Source organism: Puma concolor, chromosome E3 (assembly GCF_028749965.1).
Source record: "Puma concolor isolate L17-30 chromosome E3, mPumCon1.1.hap2, whole genome shotgun sequence".
Taxonomy (NCBI): Eukaryota; Metazoa; Chordata; class Mammalia; order Carnivora; family Felidae; genus Puma; species Puma concolor.
In genome coordinates this window covers 22,274,355-22,298,620 of record NC_141682.1, presented here as the reverse complement: position 1 = coordinate 22,298,620, position 24,266 = coordinate 22,274,355, and the positions used below count along the sequence as shown (strand labels likewise).

At 43.6% G+C, this 24,266-nt stretch overlaps 1 long non-coding RNA gene across 1 annotated transcript in view; it reads left to right on the top strand.

The window, feature by feature from the left end:
• LOC147573048 (uncharacterized) overlaps positions 1-24,266 on the top strand; it is a 40,703-nt gene that overhangs the window by 3,069 nt on the left and 13,368 nt on the right. The gene's annotated exons all lie outside the window — the stretch shown is intronic.

Sequence of the window (24,266 nt, the reverse complement as noted above, 5' to 3'; positions counted from 1 at the left end):
CTGTTTCCTCTAAGCCAGTGTTACTCAAAGTGTGGCCTTATCCACTAACAGCAGCAACGTCACTTGGGAACTTGAAAATTTCTGGGCTCCGGTCAGACTTGCTGAATCCGGAATCCGTTTCCACGGCCTCCCATTGTGATTTTATAGGTGCCAAAGTTTGGGGACCCCTCTTGCGTTCGGCGAGTCCCTTTTACATCCTCTGTATCTATTTTCTTCCCTCGGTTGTTTTTCAAAATGCAGCCAGAGCCCTGGGAAGTGATCCCTCCTCTATACTTGGGCAAGACATTTGCCCCTTCCACCTGGGCAAAGCCCCAGGAGTTCCTTACTCACGAGGCACGATCCACCAGAGGTCATTTTACTATTACTCCTTTACCGTGAGATCATGACCTGAGCTGAAGCCGGAGGCTTGACCAACTGAGGCCACCCAGGCGCCCCTCTCTTACTAAATTTTTTATTCTTTCATCTCGGTGGCTGAGAAAGAGCAAGGTTTTTTAGTATTCTCGTCTAGTAACAGATATCACTTAGAAATCCATTTTATAATCATTTAAACTGGTTTGCTTTGGGTCTATTTACATAATTCCGTGAGACGCATGGAAAGAGAGGCAGAGTGTTATTTTTCTGCAGCCAAATACACGGAAAAGAGCACTTTCTGAGGTAATTACCACTTCGGTGCTCCCCACGCAGTTAGAGGGCACCGTGAAGAAGTGTGCCTCGTGGGCCCAGGGCCACCGAAGTGTGGCAAGAATGTGCTTTCTACCCGAGAAAGGCAAACAACGCACTTGGTGTGAAGCCTGTTTACTACTGTGAATAATTTGCATGAAGGTTCTGGAGCAGTGGCTTCCTGTGCATGGTGGGAGCTCATCTCGGAGCAAACAAGGCACTTTCAAGACCACTGAGGGGTAGTGGTCTGGGGGAGAGACCCGTGACCGCGGGCCAGCGGGACTGACAATGCCAGTCACTCCTGCTGAGGATCGAATCAGAGAGTTACACCTCCCAGTGGACGCCGGCAGGGGCTTTTTAAGGGGAGAGATCTGTTTCTTCGGGGCCACTGGAAGTGGTAGAGAAATTTGTGCTTCAGTCACATGAAGGCTTGTGCATAAGGAAGGGGCATGGAGTTTTCTGGAGACGTGAGCAAAGGGTTATCCTGAGTGACTCTAATATCCCGCCACCTCCTAGTACTTTGTTTTCTGTAATCATCTAGACTTTATTATTTTTTTAACGTTTATTTATTTTGAGAGAGAGAGACACAGAGTGTGAGTGGGGGAGGGGCAGAGAGAGAGGGAGACACAGAATCTGAAACTGGCTCCAGGCTCCGAGCTGTCAGCGCAGAGCCCGACGCGGGGCTCGAACTCACGGACCGCGAGATCGTGACCTGGCTGAAGTCGGACGCTTGACCGACTGAGCCACCCAGGCGCCCCTGTGTTCATGTAGACTTGAGATCTCTCTCCCCTTCCTTTTCTCTTGCCCCCACCTCCACCTCCCATGCAGATTTTGCCATTTCTCTGGTGGCTGCCGGATGCTGATGATCCAAACTCTGGTCCTGCGTAAAACTCAAGTTCTGGTAACCCGTTCACAGCCTACTAGCATCTCGAACAATGCGTGAATACCTGTGCATTGATTATGTCCCTACCATACTCCAGGGGATAGCCTGGCACCATGTGTAAAGATGAATACGACCTTTACGCTCGCTTTAACCTCAAGGAGCTCAGTGAATAGGTTTCGTTTCAGGCTTCGTCTCGGAACTGAGGTCGTGGAGCGTTCTGCATTGCTGCGCGTCTAAAACAGAGGTTTGTAAGCTGGGGCCACGACTGTCTAGACATCTGTGAGTAGAGTTTGGATATACTTGAAGATGGAAAAACTACATCTTTCATGTTACTTGCCTATTGTTCTTGTGACCTTTCTTGGTGACCTTGTTTATCTCTACGGCTTGCGTTTCATTTCCAAACAGGGATTCACAATTATACTTGTAGGTCAGCTAAGTGGGCCCCCGGGGCTTGCTTACATAAACTCTGGTGGTAGTTGCCAGGATGCTGGGCTTTTCTCAAAACGCCATCCCACCTACCGCCTTCTTGTCACTAGCCTGCTACCATCCCCATCCTCCTTTCTTCTCATCCAATTAATCATTCCAGTTGCTTCTTATTGGCTTATTTTTGCTCAGACTCTTAAGGTCAGCTTTGCCCATGAAATGTTGAGTAGGAGTTTAGCGCCCAAGGCCGTTGGCTCATTGTCAACTCATTCTTGCTCCTGGGGCTGTGTACTTGTTACTTGGATCCATGCCACCTGCAGTTTGGGGCACAAGCCTCAACTGACCACCCGGACGTGCCCCAGCTCGAGTGCCTGACTTTTGGAATCTGTCTTTGCATCTTTGTCTTGTCCTCACAAACCAGCCTTTCCTTTGGAGTCACGTAGGGGGCATACTGAGTTCAAATCCTGGCCCTGCCTCTTTTTAGCTGTGTGGCATTGGACTAATTACTTAATTTCTCAAAGTCTCATTTTCCTAATCTGTAAAAGGGCACAAATAATACTTCTAGAACGGATTATATAGATCAAATGATTATATATATATAGATATAGATTATATAGATTATGTAGCCAGTCTTCACTATGTGTTAGTTACGATCATCATTTGCATTTTTATTTATAATTGTTATTATTAGTTACATGTGTTATATGCTTTAGTTATAATCATTATTGTTAATTACCAGCAAAGATTGAGTACAGATAATAATAGATTAGTAACCATGGCTTTGAATAAACCATTCTTCCTCTCCCCCCCCCCCCCCCCCCCGCTTCCTTTGGCTTATTTACTTTAAGAGAGAGAGAATGCTAAGGGAGGGAGGCAGAGAGACAGAGAATCTTAAGCAGACTCCCCGTTATCAACACAGAGCCCCACGTGGGCTCCATCCCATGAACCGTGAGGTCATAACCTGGGTCGAATTCAAGAGTTGGTCCCTCAAACGACTAAGCCACCTGGACGCCCCTGAATAAACAGTTATAGGCAATACATGAGGCATATGATAAAGCAAGACAAGTTTTAGGATACACTATGGTGTTGCAAGTGAGACATGACTTGTGCTCTTTTGTGCGGGTGGTGGTCAGAGTAGGATCAGGCTATAATGGGCTTTATCTGCAAATCCCAATGGTGGTATGGCTAAGGTGGGTGGGTTCCTGAGAATTAAAACCCATGTTAGGATGGAGTTTTTGAGTTGTCTTCAGCCGAGTCCAAGTGTCCAGCCTTTTGAGCCTCCTGCCCAAAACCCATGGACCTCCATTGCCCCTTGTTTACTGTAGCAATGCCCTGTAACGTCAGAAGCTAACCTACAGCAGATAGTGAAAGATACATGAAATTGATCTCACCCGTACCCCCATCACTACCACACAATATACTGATTTCCTCCTCCTTCTTCACAATTATCATTATTGTGGCCCACACGACCATCATCCACCCCCCCCTTTCCTGCTCCTCCTTTCAGTATACTTTTCTCACTGGATTCTTTCCACACCCCATCTCCAAATATTAGAAATAAGGATGCACACTTACTAATGCTTTATAAATGCTGTCATAGCTTTATGGAGAATAGCACTCTAAGACGCTTTATAAAATAACTCTTCACTTTCAAGATCTTTCTAAAGGGAAGGATTTGCATCTCAGCTCCCAAATGCCTGCTTTCACCAAGAGGAAGATGGAGATGACAACCTTTATGTTTCCATTTATCTTTTGACCGAAAGCCAGAAAGGTTTTATTTAGTGGCAGTTGATGTAGCTTGCTGTCGCCTTTGGCTATATTTTTTAAATTGTTAATGATGAAAACTACATGGGTAATTCGTGAATACATTCTTCTTGTAAAAGATTTAAATGATCCCAATGTATCCATAATGTTGAGTCTTCATTCAAATACCTCTACCTTTGAGTGCGCTCTATCCCCAGAGGTGATCATTGTTCACAGTTTGATGTGGATTCTTCCAGCCCTTTTCATTTTGAAACACACACAGACACACCCACACACATGTCAATAATCTATATATTGTTTTTGAAACAATTTTATTGAGGAATAAGTGACCCATGATAATCGGTACGTATTTAAAGTGTGCGATTTGGTAAATTTTGACATTTGCATACATCTGTGAATCCATCACCACAATCAAGAGAATGAACATACCCATCATCCTTCGATGTTTCCACGGGCCCTTTTGTAGTCCCTCCCTCTTGCCCCTCACCCCAACCCACTTCTCCCCGGGCAACCACTGATGTGCACTCTCACTACACATTAGTTTGCATTTCGTAGAATTTGTTGAAATGGAATTAAACAGTATGTGTGCCTGTCTGGTTTCTGGCACTCAGCATAATTATTTTGAGTTTCACTCAACATGCACTTGTCGCCTGTGTATTAGTCATTCATTACTTTTTATTGCTGCATTGTGTGGATATCTCCATTTCCTTATCCAGTCACCTACTGAAGGACATTTGGGTTGTTTCCGGTCTGGGGCTATTACAAACGAAGCTCCTATGATCATTTGTGTGTAAGTCTTTGTAAGGATATACACTTTCCTTTATTTTTTTTCTTAAAAATTTTTTAAATGTTATTTATTTTTGAGAGAGAGAGCGAGTGGGAGAAGGGCAGAGAGAGAGGGAGACACAGAATCGGAAGCAGGCTCCAGGCTCCGAGCTGTCAGCACAGAGCCCAACGCAAGGCTCGAACCCATGAGCCGTGGGATCGTGACCTGAACCAAAGTCAGACGCTTAACCTACTGAGCCACCTAGCTGCCCCTCCTTTTTCCTTTAAATACCTAGGCCTGGAATAGCTGGAACATATGATAGGTATACGTTTGACTTCTTAAGAAACTGGCGAAGTGTTTCCCAAGGTGCTTGTACCATTTTCATTCCCACCAGTAATTCCTCTGCATCCTCACCAACACTTGGTATCTTTACCCTTTTAATTTCAGCCATTCTGTTAGGCGTGTAAGGGCCCCTCGCTGTGGTATTCCTTTGCATTTCTTCAATGACTAATGTTGAGCATCTTTTCATTTGCTTGTTTTCCATCTCTCTGTCTCCCTTGGTGAAGGGGCCATTCAAATCTTTTGCTCAGTTAAAAAAAAAAAATCAGTTTTTAAAAACTACTGAGTTTTGAAAATTCTTTACCCATTCTGAATAGAGTCCTTTATCACTGATAATTGATTTGCAAATACTTCTCCCATACTTTGGCTTGCTTTTCCATTGTCTTAAACAGTTTCTTCAAAGAACAGAAATTTTCAATTTCGATGATGCCCAATTTATCAATTTGTTTTTACATGGGTCATGCTTTTGCTGTGGGATCCAAGGAATCTCTGTGTAAATCGAGGTCACAAAAGTTTTCACCTATGATTATTGTTCTGGGAGTTTTATAGTTTTACATTTTATATTTAAGTCTGTAATCGTTTTGAGTTAATATTTGTATATGGTGTGAGGTACATATCACAATTTATTCGATTTTATGAATATTAGTTTCTGTGTATGGATATCAAATTGTTCCAGTACCATTTGTTGAAAAGACAATCCTTTATCCACTAGATTGCTCTTGTAACTTGGTTGAAAATCAGGACTCTGTTTTGTTCCATTGATCTACGCCAATACCATTCTATCCGAATTATTGAGGCTTTATAATAAGTTTTGAAATTAGGTACTGTTACTTTTCGTCCAGCTTTAGTTAACTTTTTCAATGTTGTTCCGGCTATTTGAAGTTCTTTCCATATAAATTAATAACAATTTCCATATAAATTATAGAATCAGTTGGTTGATTCCTACATAAAAATCCTGCTGGGGATTTTTAAATGGGATTGAATGGAATCTATGGAAAATTTCAGAAGAACTGATATCTGGAATGTATTAAATCTTCTGACCCATAAACACCATATGTCTCTTCATGTAAGTTTTCTTTAATTTCTCTCAGCCATGATTTGCATTGTTCGGTGTCTAGGCTTCTCACATCTTTTTCTTTTTCAAATGTATCCTTAAGTATTTCATATTTCTTGATTTATAAAGGCTGTCCGTTGCCGATTGTCTATTGCTAGTAATCCAAATACACATGATTGTTATCACGGATCTTACGTCCTGCAATCTTGCCAAACACGCTTTTTCAGATCCAGTAACTTTTCTCTTCATTCTGTGAAATTTCCTACATAATCAATCATGTCATCTGTGAAGAAGGGCAGGTGTAATGTTTCTTTTACAACCTCAATGCCCTTTTCCTTGACTGATTATACTGGGTAGAGCTTTCACTTCATTGTTGAATAGAAGTCATGGGAGCAGATGCGTTTGTCTTCCTCTTTATCTTAGAAGGAAAACATTCTATTTTTTTTTTTTATTTTCAAGATTTTAGTTTTTCAAGTAATGTCGACACCCGATGTGGAGCTCGAACTCGCAACCCCAAGATCAAGGGTTGCACACTCCATCAACTGAGCCAGCCAGGAGCCCTGCAAACGTTCCATTTTTTAACCATTACATATGATGCTACCTGTAGATTTTTAGTAGATGCCCTTAATCAAGTTAAGAAAGTTCCGTTCTATTTCTAGTTTGTTGAAAGTTCTTTATTATTTTTTTTAATCAGGAATGAATCCTGGGTTTTGTCAAATGCATTCTCCCGTGTCTATTGAAATGATCATATGTTGTTTTCCCTCTTAGTTTGTTGATATTGTGAATTGCATAGATTGATATATATTTTTTTAGCATAAATTGATTTTTTGGTGTTAAGTTAATCTGTCTTCCTGGGAAAACTCCATTTGGTCATGATGTATTATCTCATTTATATATTGTTGAATTCAATTTACTGAAATTTTGTTAACGATCTTTGCATCTATGTCCATTAAGGATATTGGTCTGTTGGTTTTTCTAGTAATGTCGTTACCTGGTTTTGCCATCAGTATAGTGATGGCCTCAGAATGAGTTGTGCAGTATGCCAACCTCTAATTTTCTGAAGAAGTTTGTGTAGACTTGCTATTACTTTCTCTTACATTTTCAGTAGAATTTACTGCGGAAGACACTTGGACCTGACATTTTCTCTGTGGGAAGATTTCTAACTACAGTTACACTTCCTTTCACAGATTTAGAAAGACTTAGGATACCAATTTCTTTTTAAGTAAGCTTTGGCGATTTGTGTTTTTCAAGGAATTTGCCAGTTTCATTTAAGCAGTCATATTTTTTGGCATAAGGTTGTTCATCATATTTTCATAATTATTCTTTTAATATCTGTAGATTCTGTAATAATTTAACTTCTCTCACTCCTGATGTTAACTTGTTTTCTATCTGCCCCACCCCCACCCCCCGCCCCCAATCTGCCATTTTATTTCTCTTTTCAAGGAACGAGGTTTTGGTTCCATTGCTTCCCCCCCCCCCCCATTGTTCTGTTTTCTGTGTCACTGATATTTACTTTGATTTGTTCTTTCTTTCTTTCTTTCTTTCTTTCTTTCTTTCTTTCTTTTTTCTTTCTTTCTTCCTTTTTCTCTCCTTCCTGCCTCTTTCTTTCTTTCTTTCTCTCTCTTCTTTTTTCTCTCCTTCCTGCCTCTTTCTTTCTTTCTTTCTCTCTGTTCTTTTTTCTCTCCTTCCTGCCTCTTTCTTTCTTTCTTTCTTTCTTTCTTTCTTTCTTTCTTTCTAAATACGAGAGAAAGAGAGAGCGAGAGCACATGAGCAGTGGAGGGGGCCAAGGGAGAGAGAATTTTAAGCAGGCTCCAGGCTCAGTGCAGAGCCCAATGTGGGGCTTGATCCCATGACACTGGGGTCATGACCTGAGCCCAAATCAAGAATCAGGTGCTCAAGCAACTGAGCCATCCAGGCAACCCTTACTTTGATTTCCATGAGTTCTTTTCTTATGGGGTTACTTTGGATATAATCCACTCTTCTTACTCTAGTTTTTTGAAGGTGGAAGTTAAGGTCATTGATGAGACATTTCTTCTTCTCTGATTTACCCCTCTAAGTTCTGTGTTAATGCAAGTTCTTACCTCCTTTGTTTCCTGTCTCTCGGGTTCACTGTTCTTCACTGCTTAGTAGTATCCAATCTCCTACAAATTATTGTTTCGTATATTAAGTCCACTTTTTTGGTTGTTTCAGATGGGAGGGTAAATCTGGGTTCTGGTATTCCATTTTGGCTAGAAATGGAGGTGTACGTATTTCTTTGCACTTTGATTTTTCTAAAAAATGCCTCTGGGGCAACTGGGTGCCTCAGTCGCCCAGCATCTGACTCTTGATTTTGGCTCAGGTCACGATCTCATGGTTTGTGGGATTAAGCCCTTGCATTGGGCTCTGTGCTGACAATGTGGAGCTTGCTTCAGATTCTCTCTCTCTCCCTCTCTCCTGCCTACCCCCTCTCAAAATAAAATAAATAAAACATTTTTTAAAAAATGTCTCAAATGTCTTTTCATTTCTCTCATAGATAGACTTCTTTTTTTCTTTAAAAAAAAGTTTTTTTAATGTTTATTCATTTTTGGGAGACAAGTTGGGGAGGGGCAGAGAGAGAGGGAGACAGAGACTCCGAAACAGGCTCCAGGCTCTGAGCTGTCAGCATAGAGCCTGACGCCGGGCTCGAACCCACGAACCATGAGATCATGACCTGAGCTGAAGTCGGCCGCTTAACCAACTGAGCCACCCAGGCACCCCTCTGATTTCTCTATTGAAATTATTTTTATGGAACTTCTTCTCTAAGGCTCTTGCTGGTCTTTTTATCTTGTTTATGCTCTCCTTTGTCTTTAAGAAGTTTTTAATTTTATGCAGTCGAAACAGTAAATCTTTCCTTAAGGGCATTGGGCTTTATGTTTTGTCAAGGAAGGGATTCTGGATTCCAAGAATATGGACACAATATCTCCACAGATATATTCTATATTCCAAGAAGATAAACATATTCTCTTGCATTTTCATCTACTATCTTAAAAGCTTTATTTTTCATGCTGTACTTTTATCTATCTGGGATCTATATTTATATGTAATGTGTACGTGTGTGTGAGATGTGATAAGAATTTAACTTTTTTATCTCAAACGGATATATAGTTGTCCCAATACCACGAATGGAGTATAAAGTGTCACCTCTAACTCAAACTATATCGTTATGTAACTATACGTACATGGATCTGTTATGAGACATTATTGAATCGTGTTGATGTTTTTCACCAATATCAAGTTGTCTAGGAGCTGTATGGTATATTTTGATACCTGGTAGGTTAGTCTCCACTCAGTTGCTCAAGCATAGTGAATGGCATGGGTGAAGGTGCAAAATCAGGAAGGAACATCATGTAATCAAGGTGCCATTATGTACTGTGTTATTACTCGAGTATAAACTATAAGGAAGCGAGGAAGTAAGGCTAGAAAAATAGGCAGGTCTTGAAGCAGGCTGTATACCAGGCTGAGGGGCTTGGAGAGTCATTAAAAGATGAATCTTGATGTATTACTCATTCCTCGTGCATTCATTAAGCACTAACTGTCTAGCAGATATGGTGCCCCATACTTTATACTCACATTCTCACTTTCTACAATACTACCTTTGAAGTATGCATTCTACCATTGCCCCCTTTCATAAATGATGAAAATTAAGTTTTGAAGAAGTTAGCTCACCTACGCTGTGGAGTTGGACCCTAGATTTGTCCGAGTCTGCCCTCAACCCTGCAGCACCTTACCTGTTGGTTGATGAACAGCCTTATATCTGGGCGTCTCCCAGCATATACAATAAAGACGTCACCCTCTGCTCCGTGCAAATTTTTCTTTATTATTATTCTCAGTGGATATAAATTCAAAATTCATCTGCCTGAAGGAAGATATATAAAGTTTTTATGTTAGACTCATTCTGTATTTCTGAAGACTCTGGCATACTTGGGAATGTGATACTTCATTGAGAAATATCTTTTTTTCTATCTTGCCTCATTTAAGGCCTGTACATCTATCTGGGCTTTTGACAGACCCACTCTTTCTCGATGGAGACTAACTTACTAGAGCCTGTAATCTTTAGTTAAATTCAATCAGCCAACCTCATTTTTTAGGACTAAAACAGTGCATCTCCTGAACTGCCTTCCCCTGAGCTCTCATGACCTCTCTCCCTGTCCATGCAGCCTACTAGCATGGAGATCTGCTATTATGAAAGTATTTGATTTCAGGAACTTACTTTAGAGGGTCTGTTTTCCTTCCTGAGTTAGAGAAATACCCAGTAGAAGAGATTAAAATAAGTCTTGCCAATAAATTAAGGAAATCTCAGAGTATTGGCCACAAGTGGAAGGGAATTTTCCAAGATTAACTGTGATTGAGGTCTAGTTCGAAGGGTAAAGCCCATCGCAGCTGCTGTGCCCTCTTCCTGGAGAACGTCTGTCCCCACACTGCAGGGATGTGGGGGAGCCATTTTTGAACCACCCCTTCCTGCCCCCCACTCCCCCGGCCACAGCTCGTTGAACGAGGAGTGGACACTTGACCTTCAATGGAGCTGTGAGGTTCAAAAGACCAGTGATATTCTTCCTCTTAGGAACTTGGAATTGGGATTCGAAATGTGATTGATTTTCAGCTGGTTATTGTGAAAGGAGAACATGCAAATTTGGGAGTTGTGGGGCAGCCACGGTTGGCCATTAACTCTCTGACTCAGCCAAAGCTAGTCTGAGAGAGGGAATAAAACAGAGATGGAAGCAGAGATGACAGGCCATCTGGCCCCAGAAAGGGAGTGAGGAAGGGTGAGGAGGAGGCAGGGTGAGAAGGGTTGCAGGGGAGGGGGGCGGCGGGAGAGACAGGGAGAGAGAGAAAAGGCTGGGCGGGTTTCTGACTTCTTTCCAGCTTCTGCTTCTGTCGCTTGTTGGGAGCTCCGGCTGTACTCTCTAACCCTCAGTTCCAAGCCATGCCCCGTATTATCATGTCCTTTTTTTTTAAGTTTGAGATGACACAAAGAACCTTGATTAAGACACGTTTGCTCGGGGCGCCTGGGTGGCCCAGTCGCTTAAGCGTCCGACTCCGGCTCAGGTCATGATCTCACAGTTCAAGAGTTCTTGCCCCGTGTTGGGCTCTGTGCTGACAGCTCAGAGCCTGGAGCCTGCTTCGGATTCTGTGTCCCCCTCTCTGCCTGCCCCCCCCCCCCCGATTCTCTCTGTCTCAAAAATAAACATTAAGAAAAAAAAAAAGGCATGCTTGTTCTTTGGTGCCTCTCCCATTGAGGAATAACAAATAGAAATCAGCGAGTGTCCCGGGGTGATAGTTGGATATGCATGGGTGAAGGGGTACTCATGGAAGCTAACCCTCAAATCGCTGAAGTTAGTGCGTGAAAACACAGAGAGACTGTGTAAAAACAATGTGTTGGGACGTTTTCCTGATCCTCCACAGACAGACGTGGCGTCTATGGATTCATCGGAATTTCAGATAGACGGCCCAGCGGGAGAGAGGAGTTGGAACAGGGCACTGGAAGTATCCATTGGGGGTGCGAGGAGTTATCTAGAAGTTCAGCCAAATGGGCAGAACACGAGGTCAGAGTGGCACAGTGAGCTTGGATCACAGTTCAGGAAAATGAGGATTACCAGGGTCGGAGCTAAACGAGCAGAATGTCCTAACAGGTGGGTCTAAAGTGATGTTTAAAAGCCTACACGGTCGTGAGCAGAAGGGATTCAGCCGTAATGATCTGAATTATTGTTTGCAGGGCGATGTTTTATGATGTTTCACAGGAAGTATCTCATGTTGTCCAAAGGGAACACTGGTTGTTAGCCCCGATGCCAAGTGGGAAGCGACTTCTTTCTCCAAAAAGGGTTTTCCATGACCCCTCTCAATACCAGTTGTGTGCGGAGTGCTATTCATAGCACAAAGACTTCATCCCACGAGCGGTCAAACTCAAAGAGCTTTTATGAGAATGGAACAGAATTAAATGGGAAGTATGCAAATACTCAGTAAATGTTAGCTATGGTTGGGATCACTCTTACTACTGCTGCAGCTAATTACTGTATGTGCCTGGACCATAGAACTCAATGCTTATTATTTGCTTTATACAATAAAACTCTTGATTTTTTCTTTTCTCACCGTTAATCCAACTCTTTGCAGCTGACCACATTGAGATGCTGCCTTTTGATTCTTGACCACTAAGAATGGTGTCTTTGTGGTATGCCCCGTCCAATGCCTTCTTTTGCAGTGAGACCCCTGGAGGGGACACCGGGAGAGGACCCTTGCCCCAGGTTCAGAGAATCTTTGTTGGAGAGAGTCTTTCGAGGTCGCTTCCCTTCCAACAACTAGCTCCCCCCTGCCCAAACTTCTTTGACGGATATTCATCTCATTTATTACCCATCACTGCCCGGCACAGGGACCTTTCTTCCCTCCTGGGGCGGGCCATTCCAGTGTGGGATGGCTTTGGCTGTTTCTGCCGACTTGAAATGTGCTTCACTGGAGTTTTTATTTCCTGCCTCTGGCACCACACAGAGTAAATACAATCTTCCTCACAACAGAAGTCAGCTCACGGGTGTTCCGCGAGCCTCCTTTCCGCAGCTTACTCCGTTCTTCAGGCCATGCCGTGTCTTACATGGCGTGTAGGCTTCTTGCCGGGGCGGGCTCCAGTGTCTCCTTGAAAAGATGTGTCACTTAACATTGGACGACAGCTTTCTGGGCTGCCCAGATAGCAGACAGGGTCGTCTCATCTCTCCCTGGATCTGAATGTTGCATTATTTCTATTCATACAATCCGAGTTTGAATTCGCTTCCCCCCCACCCCCCTGCCCCACCCATTGAAACCATGCAGCATACTGGCTCAGTGAAAACCCTGAAGCGCTTTTCACATAAAATATTGTTACAGTTTCTCTCATTCTTGCGCCGGAGATCTTTTGAGTCCATGCTCATTGACCTATTTATTTCTATTATTAAAAGTTTTTAAAAGAGGCTATTAAAAGTTTTACATGAACAGATCCAGTGACTCCCTGCCGCTTCTAGGAGAATACTATAATGCCCTTGGATGGCGCAGAATTTCTCTCAAAACGTGAATTCCGACATTGTGACATGAAGGTCCCTCTTATCTTCCACTTTAATTATTCTAGAGTATGAACAGGTCACCAAACACGTACTTTGCCTTATCTCTGTGTCATTGCACATGTCCTTCCTTCTGTTGAGAACGTCTCTCTTCCCCTTGTGTGCCTGGCAAACACCTACTCACCCTTAAAAGGGCCAGTTCACATGTCACCTCCTCCAGGAAGCCCTCTACGATTTCACCTTCTACGCCTGCCAGGAAGGCATATAGTGCAGCGCCTTTCCGTTGGCCACACACTTAGGACCACACTGGGATTCCTGTGTGGAGGAGAGCTGTTTCTCTAGATTTACCTTTCCCCAGAAATAATGGTGTCGGCTATTACCATTGAGTGTTTTTACTCTGCGCCAGCCGTAGAACTGAGGACGGGACACGCGTCACCACTTTTTGGCTTCGCACAGAAGCATATGCCTGCTGTGGATGCCGACGATGGTCCCCTGTATCACTGTGTCCACTGTGACACAGGAAGCATCTGGGACTCTCTGCTCGAGGGCTTTCTCTGGCCTCAGGAAGATGCCCAGCCAGGTCTGTTTAGGGCAGACCCACAGTGTCAGAGAGTTAACATCCCTGGATCAGCTCTCGAGCAGTAATGAACAGCAGTGGGGGGAGACATGCCCAAGCTCCCGGCCTCTTGGGTGGGACAGCCCTCCTGGAGGACTCCAGAGGGTCCAAGCACCAGTTGCCCACGGGGGGCGTGACCTGTCCACTAAAGTGCTGCTTCCTCCCATCCCCAGCTCACTGCCACCACTGCCTCACCAGCGTCTGCTGTTCTCACCTCTCAAATAATCCCACTTGCTCTCCAATCCCACTCTCAGGGGCGGCTGCGGCAGAAACCCCCGGTAAAGTGGTTCCGTTCGGCAGATGAGAAAACTGAGGCTCGCACAAGTTAAATAACTTATTCCCTGAGCCCTGTCTCTCCCGACACCAGGAAAGGGGAAGGGCTGTGGGCAAGCTGGATCTCAGAACCATCTCTGAGGGGAAGGTACTCACAGGCCTGAATCTCGACGAGACCGCCCGTGTCTGCCTTCATCCACCGCTTGAAAATGAGCCGATATACCAGCCTCCGAAGGGCAGTAAAGTGACACTGAATAATTGAATTCTGAACAAGCCAGACTAATGCAAATATCTGACAAATTGATTTAATTGCATTCACATACAATAAAGCTGAGCTCTAAAAGGTCAGCTACAAAATGGGAAGGGACCCCTGGGAGCTTCCAGGGAGAGGCTGAGTTTAATACACATTCATCACATTTTATCATCTAATTAGTCCACACAATGCCAAACTGATAGACGGAGACCTAAACCAGTATATTGATTGGTTATTTGCTTGGCATCTATCATATCACCTTAAGGCTGTCCCTGACATGGGCAGGCGGGAGTTATTTAGTGGCTCAGCAAAAACCGTTGTGCATTTGGAGAAATTGTTTTTCTATAAGAGATTTGAGGCTCCAAAAACATTTTTACCCAGGCACCAAGCCTGCCCCAGAGGGTTACTATTGAACAGTTTGCTACAAAGGCAGCCACTGGAAACCAACTTTCACTCGCCGCCTCCCTTCCGCAGAATGAATATTTATAAATCGTGCGGTACAGAAAACCCTTTTAGGCTGTAAAATATTTAATTCAGGTAATTAACTAGTATCAGCCTTGCGTGGAAATACCTGGGCAGAGAAAATGTTCTGGGGAAGTTAATGAGAAACCAATTGGACTCTGCCGTTTCATCCCTGGGAAATGAAAGCTCGGATTTCAATCAAACAATTTGCACGGTGGGTTTGGGCTCAGGTGAAATGTGGCCTCTGTTTTGCTCCCTGCGAGGATACTGGCCCTGAGACGGACTCGGGGCTCGAGACGCGGGTCTGTGCCTAAGACGCGGTCGAAGTGATGCTTTGATTGTTTTCTTTCTTTGACCTTCGGGAAAATCGGTTCATTGTCATCTCTGAGCCTTGGTTTCCTCATCAATAAAATAGAAGTGCATTTGAAATGAGATTATGTATGCAAAACCCCCTTTGAACTAAATTTCCATATAAATGTGAATTATTATTGCTATAGGGGTAGCATTAGCTCTGGTACTAATGTATTACTGTGCAAGAGGGACTTAAGTTCCCTTAGGCTGACCGTCTAGTCTTTCATTAAAAAAATTTTTTTTATTTGAGTAGAGTTGACACACAATATTACATTAGTTTCACGTGTACGACATAGGGATTCGACTTCTCAGTCACGCGGTGCTCACGAGTGTGGCCACCGTCTGCCATCCGGCGCTGTTACGATGCCGTTGACTGTATTGCCTCTGCTGTACCCTCTCATCTCTGTGACTGATTCACTCCATCACTGGAAGCCTGTGTCTCCTACTCCCCTTCACCCATGTTCCCCATCCCCCCACAGCCCCTTCCCTCTGGCAACCATTAATCTGCTCTCTGTATTTATAGGTCTGATTCTGCTTTTTGTTTGTTTGCTTGTTCATTTGATTTTTTTTTTTTTAAATTTTTTAAGACATCTGAGTGGAATCATGTTGGTATTTGACTTTCTCAGTCTGACTTACTTCACCCGGCGTAGTACCCTCTAGGTCCATCCATGTTGGAGCTCGTCTTATCGTATCTTATTTCTAAACTTATCTTCCTGTGTGCAGTCGGCCTTCTACAAGAGTTTTCTGTATTTGCCACCCCTATCGTGGAACGTTCCGTGTACACCTTAGTCCCCTGATAGCAGGCTCGCACTTCCAGAATGGTCGATACTCTCAACGGCTTTGTGGCTAAATCCGATGCCAACCGTTAAGACCTCGTCTTATGTGAATGCTCAGCAGGATGGCGTTTCACTCATCATCTCCTTTTTTGGAAATACTCTTTGCCTTTGCAGTACTGGTTTCTTTATTTTCCTCTTTTCTAGTAGTTACTTCCTGTTTGATTTTGTAGAACCCTCTTTCGCTTTTCATTCCGAAAAGTAGGATGCCAGAGCGTTCTGTTTTAGCACAATTCTCTTCTACTGAATTTCCCCCGCAGCTTCCACCCCGTTTTGTCACAGATCATCACCCACGTGCTGCTGACTCCCAAGCCTGCGTTCTTTCTTCCACTTTCTTTCTGTCTCTCAGCCCGTGACCTTTCACTGAACTCATCCTCTCCCCTTTTCTTTTATTTAAATTTTTTTTAATGTTTTTTATTTATTTTTGAGACAGAGAGAGACAGAGCATGAGCAGGGGAGGGGCAGAGAGAGAGGGAGACACAGAATCCGAAGCAGGCTCCAGGCTCCGAGCTGTCAGCACAGAGCCTGACGAGGGGCTCTAACTCACGGACTGTGAAATCATGACCCGAGCTGAAGTCGGACGCCCAACCGACTGGGCCACCCAGGCGCCCCTTCCTTTTGCATAAATACACCCGCCTTCTCAGGGGGGTAAATAACGCTCTACTCCCCTTCCTCACCTTCTACGATGCCTTCCTGTGAAAGCTTTACAACAGGATCTTTCTAAAATACAAAGCTGGGGTCTCCAACACCTTTTATGAGTTAGAAGGGTTCTTACCCACTCTCTTCCCTGAAAGCAACCCATCAACAAAACAAAATAAAGAAGAGCAATAATGAATAAAAAATCTGTATTCAATAAAACTAGGAAAGATTTGCAGTTCCAAATGACAACCTATGAAGACTATCCACAAAACATAGTGAAATCGGGCCCAATCAAGGTTGTATATGTGGAAAAGATGCACCTCTATAGATCTCAATCAGCATGTAGGGCTTTCCGAATGTAAGTGTCCATGTTGTGTCTGTGGACTGGGAGCACGGGTGGGCTGCAGAATCATCCCTGAGTCCATTCAAACGCCACACAGTAGTGGAGGGTGGTTTGGAAACTGGGCAGATATGCCCAGGTATATGTAATATTTACAAGAAGCAAGATGCTGGTGTGGTAGAGAGGAGGAGACACGGAAGGAGACAGAAGAAAAATAAACACTAAATCACGAGATAAAAATTCAGAAGGTACGGGGGCACCTGGGTGGCTCAGTTGGTTAAGTGTCTGACTTCGGCTCAGGTCATGATCCCATGGTTAGTGGGTTCAAGCCCTGGATGGGGCTCTGTGCTGTCAGCTCAGAGCCTGGAGCCTGCTTCGGATTCTGTGTCCCCCTCTCTCTCTGCTCCTGCCCCGCTTGCTCTCTCTCTCTCTCTCTTTCTCTGTCGAAAAAATAATAAATAAGCATTGAAAAACTTCTAAAAATTTTTTTAGAAGATACGGTATATCACTGCAAGATAAATAGGACAATCTCTCCCAACCACATATGCAGAGATACCACTGGAAGGAGGAGAAAACTTGATAGAAAGGGTGGGAGGGTCCAAAACACTTGGTAAGAAAGCGTTTTGAGACAGAATACCTGATTCCCAGTGGCTGGCTGCCGTAGTTCACTCTCCTGGTCTGTCCACCACACCATCCTTTAGCTCGTGCTCTCTCCAGAAGTGACTCCCATTCAAAGAGAAAGAAAATTTGGAGAATAAAATTAAGAAGTCAAATGTAGGGGCGCCTGGGTGGCGCAGTCGGTTAAGCGCCCGACTTCAGCCAGGTCACGATCTCGCGGTCCGTGAGTTCGAGCCCCGCGTCGGGCTCTGGGCTGATGGCTCAGAGCCTGGAGCCTGTTTCCGATTCTGTGTCTCCCTCTCTCTCTGCCCCTCCCCCGTTCATGCTCTGTCTCTCTCTGTCCCAAAAATAAATAGACGTTAAAAAAAAAGAAGTCAAATGTATACCACAGCTTAGAAAAATTTTACTGTACAGGGGGACATTATACAAACACTTCTCTACAAAACAAGTAAATTAAAGAAAATCAAGTAAGACATACAATGGCTTGAAGAAAATGTATTAAGACAAGAGAAGAAGGAAAGTGACTTAGTAGAACTTCGGGCGGGGGGAAGCATGGAGGAGAAAAACAAAGCCATAAAATCATTCAAAGTTAGGGTGGAAGCATCAGCAAGAAAAGTTAGCATGGTGGAAAATATAGTTGGGAACGTGAAAGACAGACTCAAGTCAAATAAAACTAAATGAAATGAAACAAGACTTAGAAAAGCATGGCGGACAAAGGAGGTACAACGGAGGTGTTATTGGCAGCTTGGACAAAGGAGAACACAACAAATGGAACAGCATCACCAAAAGTCAACAATGTTATAGAAAGGAACTTTCCTGAATAAAGGAGAATCTGCATTTGCAAACTGGAAGAACACAACACAAACCCGGAAATATTGATATGGAATGGTCAATGCACATCCTGGTGACATTACTGGACATCAAGGATGAAGAAAAAAGTCCTCAGGACCTTTAAACATAAGAAACCCCCTACTAACTGAGAAGGGTTGAACTATTATCAGCCTTACAACATAGGATTAGACAGGCATATCTCAGGAACATCCAAATGGAAAGGCGTGGAAGTCAAAAATAGCCTAGTTGCCATGTTCGGTGTTAAAACCAGGACTATTGAGGAGTCTCACCAGACAGGACAGATTAAAAGAGAAAAGAGAGGGGCGCCTGGGTGGCTCAGTGGGTTAAGTGTCTTGACTTCAGCTCAGGTCATGATCTCATGGTTCATAGGTTCAAGCCCCACATCTGTGCTGACAGCAGAGAGCCTGCTTCGGACTCTCTGTCCCCTCTCTCCCTGCCCTCCCCTGCTCACATTCTCTCTCTCTCTCTCTCTTTCAAAAATAAATAAACATTAAAAAAAATTAAGAAGAGAGAGAAAAATAGATGAGGAATATGAACATTCGACGTAAAATAAAAGAGCAAGAAATAAAAGAAAAAAGAATCTTGTAAACCTTGCTAGGAAAACCAGGTCAGTTTTAGAAAGTTTTCTTTTGGTTCACCCGAAATGCAAAATGCTCGCGTTCTACGAAACATGAGATTCAAAATAACCTGGTCGGAACTTAGTGAAGCAGAATCTGACTGTGAGCAAGTCAGAAATAAAAGAAATTCTGCACAAAAGTGAGAAATTGTACAATAGGGTAAATTTAAAAATAGCATATTAGACACAGTAAAGTACAGAACTGATAGAGAGGGAAATTGAATTGAAAATAAAGAGGACACATTTTAGGTTTCCAGTTTGCAGAAGAAAATGGTAAGGAATAAGAGCGAGCAGTAATATAAAATAGTAATAAAAGAATCATTAAAGCAGAGGTGATGACTACAGTGGACAAAGAATATACTTGTAACCATTGAATAATTTCCAATCACCAGAGAAACGTCACAAACAAAAGTAGTAAAAAATATTCAAGAGTAGAAGATGGAACTGAATCCAGTCAAGATGAGAGACTGACAACGGCTCGTCAGAGGCAGGGACCCTGGGGTCCTCCCGCGTTGCTGGTGAGGATTGGATTGGCACAGCCATTGAGAAGACCCCAGCAGACACTGTTTAAAAAAGTTCTCTTTTCAGCGGGGCCTGGGGGGCTCCGTCGGTTGAGCATCCGACTCTTGATTTTGGCTCAGGTCACCATCCCAGGGTTGTGGGATCGAGCCCCGTGGCCGACTCTGCATCGAGCGCGGAGCCTGCTTAAGATTCTCTCCTTCTCTCCCGCTGCCCTTCTCTCCCTCTCATGCACTCTCCTTCACTCTATAAAAATAATACATACATACATACATAAATTTTTTTTTTTAAAGATTTAATTCTTAAGTAATCTTTACACCCACTGCGGGGCTCAAACTCACAACTCTGAGATCGAGAGTCTCATGCTCTACCGCCTGAGCCAGCCAGGCACCCCTACATTAGTAGACATTGTTAAATGAAGTGTGTGGGTGCCATGTGACGCACGGTTCTCACTTCTGGATGCTTTTCCAGGGAAGCTGTCACACAGGTTTCCGAGGTGACAACTCTGAGGACGTTCTTCCACGTGTTGTTGGTGATGCGGGGATCTGAAGGTACTCTCGGTTCAATCACTAAGGCACAGATAAGTGAAAGGGATGATATGCACACCATGTGACACCATATACAATCAGAAACCAGTGCACACTCAGAAAATGAGGTCCACAGCAAGGTGACATTTGTGTGGATTAACACTATGGGCACGTGCAACAACGCTGCAACGTTTACACGTGCAAACAGTTGTCAAAGGGAAGGAGAAGGAAGTTGGAGGGATATGAAAACCCAAGGGAATAAATAAGTAAACCCATTAAGCAAGAGAAGGGCTCTGTCAAATAAGCAAAGAAGGTGTACCACCAAGTGAGGAACGTGATGAACTCTATATAAATTCCAATCTTATCACACACCGGAAAAATGAACAACTCAACGCCTACACACGACTTGACAACTTCACAGATAAAGAATGCTGCACGTTTCGAGTGGGAAGCAGGAATAAACAGCCTGCAAAATAAGAAAATTAAGGCTGGCCTCAGATCAAGGGCCAAAAGGGACGGAAGGACAGCTTTAGCAGTGTTCCACAGTTGTGTTCTGTGACGAGACGTTCTCCCACTTACCTTGTCCACTTCCTGTCCCAGATCTGGAATCAACCATTTCTCCAAGCATCTCTGATCCTTTTTTTTTTTTTCAATGTTCATTTTTAAGAGAGAGAGTGTGAGCAGGGGAGGAGAAGAGAGAAAGGGACACAGAATCCAAAGCAGGCTTCAGGCTCTGAGCTGTCAGCACAGAGCCCGAGGCGGGGCTCAAACTCACGAACCGCGAGATCATGACCTGAGCCGAAGTCGGCCGCTTAACCGACTGAGCCACCCAGGTGCCCCCACATTTTTAGTGGGAAAAAAAAAGACCACAGTCTGGGTACCAGGGGTGCTCAGTGCTGCTGAGTTATGTATTATTTCTAGGACTCTTCCATGGACGGAGCTAGCACATACGTATTTCTTAAGAAAAACTATATCTTGCATTTATATCCAGTTCAAAAATCAGGCCTACAAGGATTTTGTCTGACCTCATTAATCTCATATTTGTATCTCTTTTCAACCAAACCCAAAACTCAGTTCTCAGTAACACAGATGTGATTAGTCATTTGCCTGATTGTTATCTTGAAATAAATAACAATACCCAAACTATCACCCATAATGCTATAGCTAAAAACAGTTAAAATTTTTTTTGGCAATATTTTGTCCTTTGGATCTATTCCATTAGGGAGTCACTTGGACTATTTCCTCTACCTGAGATTAGGTCACCAACAGAGTATACAATTAGGTTCCTCCGTTTCAATTTACTTTCAGAGACTGGGGGGGGGGGGGGGGTGTATGTTTCTGTATTTAATTTTTAAAAAAATGTTTATTTACTTTGAGAGAGAGAGGGAATGTGTGTGTGCATCCACTATAGAGAAAGAGAGAGAGAGAGCACTCATGCATGGTGGGGGGCAGAGAAAGAGGCGAGAGAAATCCCAAGCAGGCTCCGTGTTGTCAGTGAAGAGCCTGTCATGGGGCTCGATCCCACCAACCACGAGATCGTGACCTGAGCTGATATCAGGAGTCAGCTGCTTCACCGACTGAGCCACGCAGGCGCCCCTAATTTTGTTTTATGATTGTGTAAAATACAAACAGGGCTTCAAAGGCAGATCTATAATACAAGGTCTATTTTAAGAAGTCTATTGTCGGGGCGCCTGGGTGGCGCAGTCGGTTAAGCGTCCGACTTCAGCCAGGTCACGATCTCACGGTCCGTGAGTTCGAGCCCCGCGTCAGGCTCTGGGCTGATGGCTCGGAGCCTGGAGCCTGTTTCCGATTCTGTGTCTCCCTCTCTCTGTGCCCCTCCCCCGTTCATGCTCTGTCTCTCTCTGTCCCAAAAATAAATAAAAAAACGTTCAAAAAAAAAAAATTAAAAAAAAAAAAAAAGAAGTCTATTGTCGACTCCTGATTCTTCCAGTGTATTTCTTCTCTTTCCTAATTTAATCATGTAAGTGTTAAATTTCATTAGGGTTTAACATATACCTGTTAATTTAATATCTTTAACATGTAATGGTGTATAATAATATGTTATAATAACATAAAATAATATATGTATAGCAGCAACTCTATGTTATGTGTTATTATAACATTGTGTCGTAGCATTAGTAATTATGTTAATTTAGCACAATTCAACACAGAACATATAATGCTATATTGACACATTTTGTCAATTAGCACAACTTCACATATACCGTATCTGTATTCAACACCTGTGTTAATCAGATAGGCTGTATGTGAATGTGTGCGTGTGAATGTGTGCGTGTTTTATTTCCCCTTTTTTAGGTAAGGGGTACTGTGGTACACACACATTTCTGCACCTTGCTTTCTCACTTAACAATATATACTGGAGATCAGGCCACATAGCACGGGTTTTGAGAAGACAAGGTTGTAACTCAGAAGGAGAGTCCTTGTTTAAATTCAAAAGCAATAGAAAGGCGGTTTCCAGATATGTAAGGCCATGGAAGTGTTTTGCTAAAAGCAAACCAAGAGGGGCGCCTGGCAGGCTCAGTTGGTTAAGCATCAGACTCTCGATTTCGTCTCACGTCGTGATCTCAGGGTTCGTGGGATGGAGCCCTGGGTCGGGCTCTGTGCTGACGGACGGAGCCTGCTTGGGATTCTCTCTCCCTCTCTCTCTGCCCCTCCCCTGCTCATACATGCACCTGCTCTCTCTCTCTCTCTCTCTCTCTCTCTCTCTCTGTCTCTCTCTCTCTCAAAATAAACTTAAAAAAAAAAACACCCAACAAATGAACTCCATAAAGAATGTATCCATCTCATGTGCAGATGAGAAGTAAGTAAGTAAATCTCAGAGGACGAAATGTGAGGCTAGAGACAACCGGCAGAAAGTGCTAGAATGAATGGAGCATGGAGCTAAGACACGTAAGCACCGTCAGCCGATAGTGTGCAAATGTGAACGGACCTTCGAAGACTCCGGTGATAAAATGGTCATATTTTGAAAATGAGAGCCCGAGTTTAACATTTCAGATAATAACTAACGGCGAGCAAGAGGGGAGAGTAATAAAAACAAAGGATGCTATTTTTCTCGTCTGCGGATACCCTGTATCCTTGATTTTAATAACTGAAGAAATGGATATTCAATTTTTTAAATTGAACCAGCAGCATACTGTCTAAATTACTAATGAAAGGGAAGGGAGGTTCTTGTGGGAGCCTCGGAGGCCTGAGGGGAAGCAGCAGCGGGTTCTAGGCGGGTTCAGGGGCTGCCCGGCCCTTCTCCTGGATCCCCCTCTGGGGTCTGGGCTGCATGCGTGGTATTCACCGGCTGCAGGATGTCCACACCGCTGATGTGCGAGACCACAAGAACAGACATGGTTTCCGTCCGTGCTTATGGGGTCCAGCTTCTTGTTCTCTTGAACTTCAGGCTCTAGCATTAGACACCCAAATAGCCTTCTAGAAACTGCTTACCTACCTCGGCTGTGTCCATTCACATTCCTATAAAAATTTGTATCCGTGTGCTTATGTGCACACATGTGCGTTTTCTAGCTGTTCTGCTTCTTGGATTGAACCCCGGCGGATAACAACACCAACACAAACCACGTATATACTATAAATTCAGGGACATAAATATATCAGGGAAATGGCCTTGAGCTGGTGATTAACTCGAGTTTGGGCTCTGCCAGCCACCATGTAGAATATTGGGCAAATCCTATTACTCTGAATCTGTTTCCTCATCTGTGATATGGTGGGTTGGTACCACTAATCTCTAAATTTGTGTCGTTCTTGTTGTTTTTAGAAGCTGTACTTTGACATCCACTGACAAGCTGTGAAATCAATATAGTCCGTAGTGACCAGCATCTAGAAACATTAAATGGAATAGAATAGAATAGAAAATACCAAAGTGCATTATGTGTATTAGGGATAATATTTTTATTTCAAGTAGATAGATAGTGGGTGCCTGGGTGGCTCAGTCAGTTAAGCGTCCAGCTTTGTCTCAGGTCATGACATCACAGTTTATGGGTTTGAGCCCCATGTCGGGCTCTGTGCTGACAGCTCGGAGCCTGGAACCTGCTTCGGATTCTGTGTCTCCTCCTCTCTCTCTGCTCCTCCCCCACTCGCACTCTGTTCTCTCTCTCTCTCTTTCTCTCAAAAATAAACATTAAAAAAAAAACCAAGTAGATAGCTATGAATGTTGTCATATAAAATGTATTTCTTACTGGGAGTCAGGTTAGAAAAGCCTGAAAAATACTTCTTTTTCTTTTCTTTTTTTTAATGTTTTATTTATTTTTGAGACAGGGAGAGACAGAGCATGAACAGGGGAGGGTCAGAGAGAGGGAGACACAGGATCTGAAACAGGCTCCAGACTCTGAGCTGTCAGCACAGAACCTGACGTGGGGCTCGAACTCACGAACCATGAGATCATGACCTGAGCCGAAGTCGGATGCTTAACCGACTG